This window comes from Pinus tabuliformis, chromosome 2_1, assembly GCF_031772625.1.
Source record: "Pinus tabuliformis cultivar Carrire ecotype Pingquan chromosome 2_1, CPIR1, whole genome shotgun sequence".
Lineage (NCBI taxonomy): Eukaryota > Viridiplantae > Streptophyta > Pinopsida > Pinales > Pinaceae > Pinus > Pinus tabuliformis.
Genome location: NC_142299.1, coordinates 646,995,360 through 647,008,031, shown reverse-complemented (window position 1 = coordinate 647,008,031; position 12,672 = coordinate 646,995,360).

Below are 12,672 nucleotides of genomic sequence, written 5' to 3'. Positions count from 1 at the left end.
TCCAACGCAATCTTGATTTGATGGTACCCTGAGAACCCATATATGAACGAGTAGGCTTCCTGCCCTCCAACATTCTCCAGTATCTCATTTGTAAATGGTGTAGGGAATGGATCATGGTCGCACGCGTCATTTAGCTTCCTCAAGTCTACGCATATCTGAATTTCATCATGCTGCTTCTTTTCTTGAACCACCATGGGACTCACCCAGTGTGACTCCACAGGTTCAATGATCCCATCTTCTAGCATCTTATCTAACTCCTTGCGCACCTTTTCTTTATACTTGGGATTTAATCGGTAGGGGCAATTCTTTACTGGCTTCACATCTGGCTTTAAAGTAATCTTCATGACGCCTAGATCCCCTACTATCCCTTTTATATTAGAGAACTTGGTGGGAAACAAGTCCTGATATTTGCACAATAGATCTGTGACTTTATCAACTGTATCTTCATCCCAATAGTTGCATATCTTTGCAAACTTCGGTTGCGCTTCTAATCCAATATTCACTTGCTTGGTCTTTAAAGGCTTTGATATATCAGGGATTTCTGCCTTAGGTCCCTTGACTTCGCACTATCCTTCAGACTCGAAAATATTAATGTTTCTGGGATCTTCTTCACCTTCCTCCGTGGTCACATTATAAAATTTAAGCGCATGGCATAGTTGTGTACTCTAGGTTGGTTGTACCCACTCAACCAAATCTTCGGTTATTTTGAATATCGCAACTTTGATCTCTTGTAATGCCTCAACTATACAATCAAACCCATCTTCAAAGCTAAAATTTAACAGAAATATCTCCTTCAGGATATTCCATTCAATCGTCTCGTGCTGCAGCTCAGTTTCCAAATGCCAGTTCATTGGGATGGCGTCCAAAGTATGACAAAATATGTGAACCCACTTTGGTTGTGGTTCTTCTCCCCATGCTTTTTTCCATCGCACCAAATGCTCGCATGGATCATCCTTCCCTGTGTATTTGTCCACCAAGTGAGTATTGGCATACCCAAACCTCAACTTCATCATTCTTCAGTACTCCTTCCAATCGTGAAGTTGTCCTTACGCATACCCCACCAATGGTCCGACGTAGCTCACAGTGCAATATCTAGAGCTTGGAACTGATGTTCCTCCCACACATCCCTTTAAAACTTAGCAAAAATAAATTAACATCTTCTAAACCATCATAATAAGGAAAATGTCGTACCTCAATGGATATGCATCAAAGTGACTTTGTAAGCCTGTTATAGTGCAACGATGATACTTCATGTAGTCGGTTCTGCCAATGCTCAAGCTCCTCATTAGAATCTGAAGTGCAAGAACTATCCCTATCCCACGCAATTCATCCATCCGTAGTGGGGTTGATCTAGTCCTCATCGTGCACAGTGATCTTATAGATCTGATCAAGGTCGTCTTCTTCTTCATAATCGCGAACTGGTTTAGTATATCGCGTCCCCTCAGTCAGATCCAACAGAACAATAACCTTGAGATCCTTCCTTTCGAACGTCATTTTTCACTTTTTAAGATTAATTAACACGTCCATATTAAAGGTCCATTCGATACCAAGCAGTGCTAGGTAAGGGTTGTTATTGTCGACTATCTTGATCACTTCAAAATCAGCTAGAGCACTTGCTCCTTCAATATCTACCATTACCCCATATAGGCGGCCCATAGGAATGATCTTTTGTTGGTTCATCATTCGTAGTTGGATAGGAGACCACTGCAGTGTAGGTCTCCCCATTCTCTCCCAAGTTTTCTTTGGAAATTTGCATCATATCCCAGATCAAGAATTACCTGATCCATTTCATACTCTCCAATTTGCGCAGTCAGTCTCATCTCACAACTGATTTGCTTATTTCTTTTTCCCACTTTGCGTATTACGCGTTGTTCCTATAGAGATTTATTTTTACCCGTATAGTTATATATTAGTTCATGTAACCCCTTTACCACCTTCCTATCCATTAGAAGCTTCATGCAAGTCTTCAAAAATTTCGCTAACAAGGAAGGGTCTAGGTCCTACGCATTATCGCTTCCCACAGAATTTCCCTCACTTCCTGGTGTAGAAGCTTCCACAAAGCTCTTCTTAGCCTTCATAAAGGTTTTATTTTCTTTGCTTAAATCGAACCCAACTTCTTTTTCAGCAGCCTTGCATACCCATCCCTTAAATTCGGGTTGCTTCCCCTTGTCTTCTCTAGTGGAGATACCGCTTCGTGTAATGATATTAACACTAGGCTCATCTTCGCGAGGCTCTGACCTCATCATTTTGATATTTTGTGTAGGCTTCTGGATCTGAGTCTTCTTTTCTTGAATATTTGCTACTATAAGTATCGGGAAATCTTTTATGCCATGGTCAAATTGCCTACAATACTGACAAGAAGGGTTTGTCAGATTCTGACAATCACGTGCAAAATGACTCGCTTCTCCAAAATTGTAACAGATGATCTGACCACAACCCCTTCCAGCTCCTCCTCCTTGCCCTCTTCCTTGGCCTGGAAATCCTCCGCGTGCTGCAGTTTCACCCTGATCTTGAGGCCGATTTTCTCCCTGCATCCGATACATAGGGGTCTGCTCCATCATTAGTTCATAACTTCGATAGTTGCGTTCATCATGACCTACAAATTTGCAGTAAGTGCAGAACAACTATTGCGGGGTCTGTACAAACTTTTGTAGAAGATGAAAATTATATGTTGTGTGCTTCCCAGAAATTTGACAAATAGCGCACCACAATGCTACTCCTTCACTTTGCCCAACAGCATTTTCAGGCTTCAGGCGGACAAGGCATCCCCCTATAAGATAATTTTGATAAGTTGGGCAATGATCCTTATCATGACCATGGAATTTCCATTTAAGGAACAAGACTTCTACGCGCACCCCCGACTGGACTTCCTTTCCCTTCTTGAGGCTCTGTAACTCCATATGTAAGCTAGTCAACTATGATTGAATCTGTTGCACTCCTAGATTCGTATCCTACATGGGTGAAGCCTCCAATCTCATGGAAATCTCCAAGGCTTCAACTTGTGTTCCTATTTTCTATTGTGATAGTGGCAATCTCAGATGAGGCAAGAGTGAAGCAATGTACCAGTCTCTATGTTGATCATCCGTGATCCTCATATTAGCCTACTAAATTAGACACTTCAGTTTTTTTATCAAAGTCCCACGCAGACTCATTTAACTTCTGTTGGATCTCTTTAAACTTTTTCACTAACTGGGCTTGCAATTTAGGCTTCTTAAACTCATTGTTCAACACTTATTATGTTTCCAGCATAGTCACATTGGGTTTTGCTTGAACAAAACTTGATATACCAGCTCAATGCTCTGTCCTGTAGTGCTGTAACCAATTGTGCTTTCTTCATGTTATCGTTTATAATCTGTTGTGCCTTCCATGCATCATCTGCTACAAACCAAAAAAATTTGGGGTCTTCAGTCCCCAAACCCTTAAACACAGGCACCTTCATCACATTTGCCATGTTGAATGATGGAGGTGGAGGTGGAGGCGGAGGTGTAGGTGTGTGAGGTGAAGGTGGAGGCAGAGGCAGAGTGGATGGATGTGGTATCCCTGCGATACCCTGGTTCACACTCTGCAGCGCACCTTGCGGTGTCTTCATAATATTGCTTTTGTCGTCACTATCAAACGATCCCAACAACAGACTATACTCAGCACCCGAATCTAGGTTCCTTTTGAATACTCTACGACTTCGCGTAGTCCTAAACATCAATTCAAAGGCATAACCAACTTTTCATCCAATAACATTTTAATCCAGGTTTTCAAGGATTTTAGGTACTTACCTCTTGGCCCCTTCAAAAACCTGCGCTCTGCTTTTCTATAACTGGTGGATGTATCGATCGCGAACTCGGCAATGAATCCTCCTAGAATACTATCAATCCAATAATTGACAACCCACACGATTTTGTTTTCTGAAGCCTCTAAGTGTTTCACCAGTTCTGAGGTCCACACAATAGGATCATCAAGCTTCCATGTACCCTGACTATCTTCCAATTTAGACAACCACTCATGTAATTCACACAAAAAAGAGCATAAGAATATCTCGTGTTCATTTGTGAATAGGTATCTATTCAGCCACTCTTCCTTTAATAGGCGCAGATTCCTATTTTCCTGGGTTGCAAACGTGTGCAGTTTTCGATCTATCCACTTTTAGATCTCTTTCTTAGTGGGGAACCACTTATCACACATGCCTCATATAGATCCCACTCCGGCAATGGAACCATTTGTTGGCTTGAGGGGTCCTCACCCAGGTTCAAAGTTAGTTGCGCCAACCAACAAAACCCTAAACTACTAGCCCTTTCGGCAACAACCTGCATAGCACAGGCTATAGTCTCACCTGAAGCAGTATTGGGGGATGAAAAAACCACGTTTCTGCATCCAGAGGTCAGTGTGATGGGTTTTTGTGGTTTCTAGGGCTTATTTTGATCTTTGCGAACCCTAACCCTTACAATATAGATAATTGTAGTAACGTTCAAAAACTGAATCTAAATCTTTGTGAAATGCTTTAAACATTCATAACATTAAGTAAATAAGAAGATCTACTACTTTCGCGCATCAATTAAGCATTTCTTCATATAAATTCAGAATAACAGAGTGAATATACAGAAATTGCATAAGTAAATATAGATGCACAGATACACAATTATGGCTCAAAATAATCTTTATTAGATGTATTCTTTTCTGTTACAGACTCTTCTTCCTCACATACTCAGCTGTAGGGGCCCAAACGCTCAGCCTACGAACTTACCAAGGTCTTCGCGCACTCAACATCAAGAGCCTCCCCCTTCGCCTAAGTACAAGAAACAAACCTTCCTTCCTTAGCTTACTTTCCCATATAATGATCTTGTATTCAAGTTACTTCCTAGACTCGTTATGACCCCTCTATATATAGCCTTCTCTTTTACAATACCATGGTTCGCGGACCATGGGCGAGTCACAAGACTCCCTATATTCTAACAAACTAAGGGAATAAATCCCCTTTTGACTTCTATGACCTTCGCGTTCTGCTCCCTCAAACACAGAGACTTTACAAGTATACAAAATTAATTACAAAAGTTTACCCCAGGGGACCCTATCCCAACATGCCTATTGAGTGTGCATTAACATTGAAAAGACTCGAGAACTACCTTGTCCCTAAGCACAAAAAATATTAATTAATTGGTTATTTGGAAATTGAGTTTAGACATCTTAGAAAAAATTGTAATTCAACTTTATTGTGCGGAGAAGCAGAGTAACCATTGTGTGGAGGTGTGGAGTTCCACACAACTTCTCTACACCTCGAACTCTGCACAACTCCTCTGCACAACTTCTCCACACAACTCCTCCCCACAACTTCTCTGCACCTCAAGCTCCATACAACTCCTCCACACAAATCCTTCACACAACTTCTCCACATAGCTCTTCTGGACAACTCCTCCGAACCTCAAACTCCACACAATTGCTCCACACTATAAGGAAATCTTGCACATAACGTCAGAATTGAATTGTTCCTTTGGGTGTTTTCATTTATTTTGTCGAAGGTGAATAATGTTTTCATTTTATTTTGTGAGAGCCAAAACGAGCTAATTTCCCAAGAAATTCGAGCAAGGGTGATCCGTAAACTGTTGTGCATATTCCATTGGATAGATCGTCACAACAGATTTGATAATATTATATTAAAAATCTAAGATTCTACACTATTACAGTTTTATTTAATTTCCAAATTTGTAGATCTTACTATAATTAGTGCATGCATGTAAAAGTAAATTATGCATAAAATTAGAGAACGGGAAAATAAGCTCACACACACATAAGACACAAGATATGCTCTCTCAGAAACCCTTTCGGGAGAAAACCCAGCTGGGAGGTGAGGCTGCTTCGCTCTATTTCTCTGTCTAGAAATATGGTTGTAGGTACAAAGAAGTAATGAATGTGGCTCGCGGGCTGCTACAGTGCACAGATCCTCTCTATGTTCTCTACCTCCTACCTCTCTTAGCTATCTTTGCTCATCTATGGAACAAAATGCTCTCGAAAGAATGGAATGTCTCTTCCTCCTAGTGGCCCAGTTATAACACAACCCGATAGTCTACTAGTGGTTAATTTTGACTACATCAACTCTTAACTAGAGTTACAAAATAGACTCTTATAGATTCTTTTACATCACAAAAACGTGTCTAGCCCATTTTCCATGAATAATGGGGGCTGACCCTACATCCTCCCGAACTATAGGTGTGAAAACAAGAAGGTCAACTTTTGAGTGGCATAACTTTTGGATACAGACTCGGATTGATGTGATTCTTGCGCCGTTGGAAAGATCTATGTGTGTAGAATGGCATGAAAATATGTTGCTCCTATGTAGTAAAGGTTTAACCCCAATAAACATCTTTTGAAGCCTCAAAACGCTCCTGGAAGATTTCAGACCCTGTTTCGCCAAACTGGGTCCCGCCGGTAAAAACAGTCCTATGAGCTAATTCCTCCACTTTTTCCACTCCAAATGCGTCGAGATGGATGAGAAAAAATATAATGATCCAATTTGGATCAAAGGTACTCGTTGATTGCAATGGTTACATCCAGTGTTTCAATAAACTTACACCATAGTCATACTATTGTATGTTCTACATTTTGGAGTGTTACTACAAAATGTCCTCATTTCCTTATAAAATCTTAGATTACAAATATTATTTTTTAAGAGAAACGATATTTCTATCTTTTTGTTTTTTTAAGAGAACTTAATTTAAAGTGAATTATGTTTCCATTTGCACTTGGTGCGGGGCCGAAGCCAATTCACTAAGCAAAGTCGAGTCACTGGTTTTTTCTCTGGCAACCTATCCAAACAATATTCATATGCTATCAAAATTATTTTAAACATTCATAACTATATGTGATTGATGTTGTTGTTAGAAATGCACAATTTAAGGCAAATTTTGAAGTTTACACATGAAATTTTGAGTTGTTGGATTCCAATTTCCACCTGACTCCATTAAAATTTTATGTATAGTTCATAAGCTCCATAGAGCACTCATGAGTGGTGAGCGGTCAAGATTTTGAGGTGCGGGCGATTCATTTTACATGAACAAGATAATCGAGAAATCACTTATATATGCATAATATATACCCTCAAAATTGACGAAATCCTATTACAAATTTGTACAATGAGAATTGAGTTTGGATCTTTCTCTCCTTATAATCCTGGAGTTATTTCATAGTGTAACATAGTTTCCAGAGGTGTGGAGTAATATGTGTAATTAAATCTCATGGGAGAAAACATAGGAAGAAAATATTACTAGAGGGAGAGAGATGGATGTGCGGAGGAAGCATGGATGGAGGAAGCGTGTGTCGAGTTGGTTTTGTGGAGGAAGTGTGTGTGGAGGTGGATGTGCGGAGGTAGAGTGTGCAAAGGAAGTGTTTGCATAGGTGGTTGTGCAGAGGAAGCGGAAGCATGTGCATAGATGGTTGCACGAAGGAAGATGTGCAGAGGTGGTTATGTGGAGAAAGCGTGTGTAGAGGAAGCATGTGCGGAGACAAAAATGTGGGTGAAATGCGAAGCCCACTGAAAGAAGCATGGCCTTAATCAAATAATTTACGATAGAGGTAGAGACTATGCTGCATTGCAGCTATTGGCCTTGTTATTAATCTTTCCCTTTAGGTTATTTGGACAAATAAAATCAAAACCTAATACATGGCAACTCAAAAACCCATTTTCAATAAGATCAACCCTCTATAATGTAAAACACAAAACAAAGATTCAAATGAATTTTAAAGTAAAAGGATGATGAAAACTGCCATTAGAATAAGTAAAACAAAAGTAAATTTAAAATTAAAACTTTTGTAATGAATTGAAATGCAACCAAAATAAGTATCAAAATAATGTGAAAATGAAAATTCCAACCTATACTTCTTTACATCCTCCTAACTTAACTTCTAACTAGTGTATTTTACATATTATCACCTAATCTTATACTTCTACATATATATAACACCGATACGTATCAACCACCTTTTAACATCGATACATATCAACGACCTTTTAGATGAAATATTACATAGTCTGTGACTGCAAAATTAACAGCTTGCGAATATTTCTATCTACATCACTAAGATTCTAAAAATATGTTACAATTCTCTCCAACCAAATGTTGAAAATATTAGTTAAACCCTCTATTAACATAAATATATTAATAAATATAACATCATGTAAAACATTTTAAATATATGAAAAGTATAATGTTAATAATAATTATAAGTAAATACATAAGTTGTTAAACTATCTTAAATTTCAAAAAATTACTTGGTTGGGCATTATTTGATGTGTGATAGTTGCTCTAATTGAAGGTTAGACCATTTTCACCTTCACCTCAATGGATGACGTTTTACAATAAATAAATAAAGAAGTGTTTTATCATTTCATGAAGTTAGGTTACTGATCCGTTATCCCTTTTATAATTAAAAAAGGTTTTATCAAAGTAAAAATGTTTTTTTTTTTGTTTTTTTTTGGTTTTTTTATAATTTATATAGTTAATATAATTTTAATGTAAAGAAGAAATCTGTTTTTATTAGATTTTTTTGTATTTTATTGAATATAGGTTTGAGAGTGAATATAATTTAATGATGTTTTTCTATGATAGGTTAGTGACAATACAAATATGGGAAAATAACAATTTATTAACTTGGAAAGATGATTTTAAATATTTTCTTAACAAATTTAATATGTTGTAGAAAGATGAAATATAGAAAATTGAGTAAGTTTTGCAAATATATAATTTTATTTATATAATTTGTACATGACTATGTGAAATTTTAGTTTTTTTAAAGAGTGATATGTTATTCTTTATGCAAAATATAACGCATATATTTCCATTAGAATTGTAAAGAACACATTAATAATTCTTGTGCAAGCATGCATATATATATAGTCATTATATTCTTGAAATTACAAGGCTTTGTGTTCCCACAAATCTTAACATTATCAAACAATTTTTATTTTTGTTTAGTGTAGTGTATAACTTATTTTGAAATGGTTAAAACCATAAAAAATATAACAAGAATAAAGAGGTAAAGAGGTATGTATTTTAAGATTAATATTTTTTTAATTATATATTTGAAATCTACAAAGTTGACTTTATATGTATCTATAGTTTCATTGATAATAGATTTATGTAGCTTTATTAAAAATAGACATATTGAGAGGTATTTAGAAAAATGGAGAATTTAATGTATTTGGAGCTGAAACTACCATGTTGGTTGCTCTAAACCTAAATCTAAGGCAACAAAATTAGCAAACATGTATTATGGAATTGTCACTACCACAAAAAAAATTGAAATGAAAAGAATGTGGATGCTCAAAACCATCTAGTATCACACCACTTAGGACCTTTCTAGGATATATATATATATATATATATATATATATATATATATATATATATATCTATATATATATATATATATATATATCTATCTATATATATATATATAAAGTCATTATATTCTTGAAATTAGGCTTTGTGTTAGTGTGGGATACAAGTCTTAACATTATCAAACAATTTTTATTTTTATTTTCAGATTGTAAATTTCAGTCTCTACTAGTGTAGTGTATAACTTATTTTGAAATGGTTAAAACCATAAAAAGAAATATAACAAGAATAAAGAGGTATAGAGGTATGTATTTTAAGATTAATATTTTTTTTAATTATATATTTGAAATCTACAAAGTTGACTTTATATGTATCTATAGTTTCATTGATAATAGATTTATGTAACCTTATACAAAAATAACATAAAAAATAGACATATTGAGAGGTATTTAGAAAAATGGAGGTTTTAATGTATTTGCAGACGAAACTACCATGTTTGTTGCTCTAAACCTAAATCTAAGGCAACAAAATTAGCAAACATGTATTATGGAATTGTCACTACCACAAAAAAAAATTGAAATGAAAAGAATGTGCATGCTCAAAACCATCTAGTAGCACACCACTTAGGACCTATCTAGGGTATCATTTGTCTCTAGATGGTGATAATTAGCATTTTGAGTTTTTGAATATTAAGTATGACCTCTAGACATTGGATATAGTTAGGGGAACAAACTTAAGAGTTAGGCCCTCAAGGAATCTTATAGGCATTTGGGGCCAAGATTAACTTCTTGAACCACCACAAACAACTTTTGGAGAGCATCCTTTGCCTCTAACTAGGTATATAGGCACCATTTTCAGCACTAGGTATGGGTCTCAATAGCTTGGATATGGTCAAGGGAGCAAACATGAACATTAGGCCCTAAAGGAACCTTCTAGTCATCCAAGACCAAGAAAGATTCCTTGAATAACCATACATGGCCCCCTAAGGATATCTTGACCTATGGTTGGGGATGTCAGTGCCACTAGATGGTTTTGAGAAATATGCATGTATCCTAGGGTCCTGAAAATGATACACATGCATTGTTTGTTGTGTTAGAGACATGGGGGGATCATAGGGTGGGCTAACTAGGCCCCCACTTGAATCCTTTGCTTGAGATTCAAGGGTGGGAGCACTCAACCAAAACTTTTGATTTGTTTTTGCATTGCTCTTTTGTCATTTCAAAAGTTTAAAACTCACAAAGATGTAATGATAATATGCATTCACTATTTCTTAGGAACCTATGCTTATTCTTAGGAATATGTGCACATTCTAAATAACATGTGAACTTGTGCTAAGGAATGTGCATGTGATTCTGAAAGCTCCAAATTGGCAAGTGTGCGCGTATGGCATTTTGGTGAGTGTCAGCGATATAAAATTAGGAGCACATGCAAGGATCTAAGAACACACATGTTCCTTCACACCCCATTGTCACTTTTCGACCATCAACTTCATATGAGTCCTGTTGAATCTTGACTCCACAACCTAAACCTATTATCTAAGATTGGAGTTATTAGTCAATAACTTAAGCTTTAAAATCCAATGACTATTTTGTCATAAAAAAAAATAAGCTTTAAAGTGCTTATGAATCATTTTATTAATAAACATATTTATCTCATAGTTTATTAAAAGATACAAAACCTTATTTACTCCATAAAAAAAAGTACACCAACCAAGGTGTTACACTTAAGAGAAAAAAAATAAAAAGGTTGACAACTCCCGTGTATCTCAGGTGCCCCTCAAGTTAGGTCAGCCCTTAAGTCAGAGGAGCCCCTTAAGTCAGGTCAGCTCTCGAGTCTGGCATATGCTCGAGTGCCCCCTCAAGTTAGGTCATCCCTCAAATCCAAGGAACCGTCAACGAGGTCAGCCCTCAAGTACACTGATCACAACTCTGTTAACCTGCCCCCACAAGGATTGCGATTCAAAGTAGCTCCTAGTACACCTGAGGCAAGGCGGTCCCGTCAAGGTGCCCTAAAGGACACTGATAAATTAGTCATGGTTCTAACAAGTCATGGTGTTCCTGGGTTTGACGTCGTCTCAAGAATGAAATTGGTTATACTTGTATGTGCCCACTCATGCAGCTGCAATATTGAGCGTAATGCAATAATGAGCGCATAAGGCAACAGGTGCGAATAATAGTACACCACACCTTTAAAAAGGGCTTTAACACCCCTATGGCTTGCCTTAGAATCACTTTAGGATATGACAAGTTGTCCCCTCATTAGGGGAATAAATTTGGCTCGGGCAAACCTCCCAATAGCTAGATCTCTCAACAATGAGTATAATTCAGTTACATTACTCTTGTTCACAAGGGGAGGTACTTAGCACGCCAACACTTGGGCTTTGTACCTACAAGATACAGCTGGGTAGCTTCATACCAACATGCATCCTAAATCAACAGGGGCGATTTTTCTAAACTTCATAGGTTGGAAAAAAGAATTAAAATTTTCTTAGGATGCTATCGAAGAAAAAAGATTTAAAGAAAAAATTTAAGTCTTTTTCTTAGGATGCACATGCATCCTAAGAAAAAGAGTTAAATTTTTTCTTTTAAATCTTTTTTCTTTAATAGCATCCTAAGAAAATTTTAACTCTTCTTTTCAACCTATGAAGTTTAGCAAAACTGCCCTATTGATTTAGGATGCATGTTGGTACGAAGCTACCCAGCTGTATCTTGTAGGTACAAATCCCAGGCCAGCCAGATGAGTAACTTGAAAGTGCATCTATAACCCGATACCCAAAAAGACCATTCTATATTTGGTCAATCCATTTTGGTTATGTGCTCCTCAGACCCTTTACATTATTTAACCCTCCACCCGGCCTTCTATCTGCCGTTCAATCCAACCCTTGCTACACCCACCTTGACCTCGAAATGAAAACTAAACGACTGACCCCTTCCCATTTTCGGAATGAAAGCATAACATCGGGCCTTCCTATCCAACCTTTTCATTCCCTCGCCCCACTACTCTCAACAGGCACCAAGCGAAGATACACAAACAATTCTCCACCAAATATGTAGTTCAGGCTTCCCCTTAGGCATCACTCCCCTGAGACGTAAGGCTTGCCTAATAATGCCTCAACGTCTCGATCGAATGCTTTCAATGTCTTCCCGAACCAATTATTCGCCTGAAGCGAAGTCAACCCTCCCTCCATATCTCCCTTCGAATATCTATCTCTCTCGACATTCTCTCTCCAGCAAGAAGGCAAGCGTGCCTTACCTTACGATGCCCTTTGGGCATCCTATCTATACTATAAGGGAAAGTACCTTCACCTTCCTGGCTAGCATAATCGCCTATATAACAAAACTCTCTGATAGAA